The following is a 2,441-nucleotide window of genomic DNA, read 5'->3' as shown; positions in this document are numbered from 1 at the left end:
GACGAGAAGAAACAGCGTAAAGAAACAGCGTGAAGAAACGACGAGAAGAAACGACGTGAAGAAACGACGAGAAGAAACGACGTGAATAAACGACGAGAAAAAACAACGTGAAGAAACGACGGCGATCCGCCTGCAGAGCAACAGACTCAGGGACATTTTTACAAACAAACCGAGGGAAGTGACAGACTTTGGGTTTCAAACAGACGAGCAGAGACTGAAACCAGGTTCTGTAAAATACAGACAGATTTAACTTCTATCAGGTATGTTGGTTTACCTGTGATGTTTTAATAAAACGTTCTGCTCGACGACATGATGGCAACAACAACATTCCAGTTAAAGTTAAAGTGACTCACATGATCAATTAAAAACAACAAGAAACTGGTAACACAGCTAATATAATTACATTACTAAATAAGGATACCGCAAAGTATGTTGCGTGTCGGGGGGGGGAATAAGAAGGGTTCGGTGAATGCGCATATGAAACTGGGGGGTTCGATACCTCAAAAAAGGTTAAGAACCACTGCTCTAGGTCTATGACTCTAGATCGCTCCTCTAGATCTATGGCTCTAGATCAGTGTTTCTCAACCTTTTTTGGCCCAGCGCCCCCCTAGCCTTTATCCAGGTCCCTCACCGCCCCCCACCAAATAATTTGTAGGCTACTTTGCACTGACCATTATTTTATTATTAATATAATAATATATAAAAGATGATTAATTAATTAATTAATTAATTAATAATATAATATCACTATTGTAGATGTTTTGAATCGGCGCACCGATTATGTTTTCCCGTGCACTTACGCTCCTTCACCTCGCGCACATAATGGGGTAAATGTAGCGAGTTTTGCACTTCAACAATATTATTTTACCTTTTATCTGGAAATAGTGTCTGTTTATTCTTGCCATACAGTCTCTGTATTAATTATTGCTCGAAAGGTCTTGCCATACCAGTTTATTCCTCTGTATTTACTTTAGTTTTTTAGTTTCTTCTTGCATTTTGTTCTTCATTCATTTTCATTTAGTTTCATTTGATTAGTTTTATCCTCTCTTGGTTTATTGCTATGTCCACTTTAGTTTCTTTACTGTTGCTACATTTATTTGATCGTTTATTCACCATCAGTAATCTTCACTCATCACCTGCTGCGCCGTCTAATCATCATGTTTCACATCATGTGTTGATTTTTCACTGTTCAGCGTCGGATTCTCTGTTTTTATGCCATAATTCACATCCAGTTCGTCGATCCGTTTTATGTCCCACTGCTCATGTTTCAGAGTTTTGCGCAATGTGAGCGTCTTTTTTTAACCCCTGAGGTGCAGGGCGGTGGGGAAGCGTATCGATGGGGAAAAGGCAGACTGACATAAATCTTTTAAAACAACGGAAACAATTTCTGCATTCTGATTATTGAAATATAAAAGTGCTGTGTTGTTCTATCAAACCCGTTTTATGTCGGACCACTTACAGCTCCGTGTTAACGCTATAAAATGAACGCTCTCTATCGTGGTATCACMCATGGAGGGATTTCTYTATTTAAATGGGTTCATKTTTCAGAGGGATACAAAGTGAGAGCATCGTGATTTTAGTAATTACATGTTTATAAGAGCAATTTTCTGTTGTCCTTCCACGGAAGCGGGCAGCTCTCAAACGGACAAAAAAAAACTTTTTAATATAAATTGCTGCTTTGACATGATCACAGAACTGCCAAAACATATGTAGCTACATAAATACCAGACAAAGTGAATCACAGCAGCGTCATCAGCCGGTGTAACGCTGAACTGATGTGGAGCCATGAAGCTACAAACACTGACTAGAAGAAGAGCTGCCATCGATACAGCTGCAGCCAAGCATGATTTAATGTTACACAATACAGTTTTACCAAGTTGCTCAAAGTYTAAACTGGTATTGTTGTGCATTTAAGGTGTAAAGTTTACCTTCGACCAAACGCCCCCCAAAGGCATCCCAGCGCCCCCCTTTTGTGAAAATGTCCGCCAGCGCCCCCTGCCGCCCTCTGAACGCCCCCTGGGGGGCGGTAGCGCCCACGTTGAGAACCGCTATTCTAGATCTATGGTTCTAGGTCTAAGACTCTAAGTCTATGACTAAATGTATGACTAGGTCTATGACTCTAGATCTATGACTCTAAGTCGTCCCTCTAGATCTATGACTCAAGAACTTTGACTCTAAGTCTATGACTCTAAATCTATGACTAGATCTATGGCTAGAGCCATAGATCTAGTTCTAGGTCTAAGTTCTAGACCTAGAGTCTAGAACTTAGACTCTAGGTCTAGAACTAGATCTATGGCTCTAGGTCTATGGCTCAAGAACTTTGACTCTAGGTCTATGACTCTAAACGTCTATGACTCTAGGTCTATGACTGTAGGTCTATGACTCTAAATGTCTGACTAGGTCTATGACTCTAGGTCTATGACTCTAGGTCTATGACTCTA

The 2,441-nt window shown here is 40.4% G+C and overlaps 1 protein-coding gene across 6 annotated transcripts in view; it reads right to left on the bottom strand.

Moving 5' to 3' along the window:
* The window catches only part of slc4a3 (solute carrier family 4 member 3), a 41,695-nt gene that overhangs the window by 23,338 nt on the left and 15,916 nt on the right, over positions 1-2,441 (bottom strand). The window lies entirely within an intron of this gene.

Source organism: Poecilia reticulata, linkage group LG2 (genome assembly GCF_000633615.1).
Source record: "Poecilia reticulata strain Guanapo linkage group LG2, Guppy_female_1.0+MT, whole genome shotgun sequence".
NCBI classification, from domain to species: Eukaryota; Metazoa; Chordata; class Actinopteri; order Cyprinodontiformes; family Poeciliidae; genus Poecilia; species Poecilia reticulata.
Note: the sequence above shows the minus strand (reverse complement) of the source record. Positions and strands in the feature narration are given on the sequence as shown.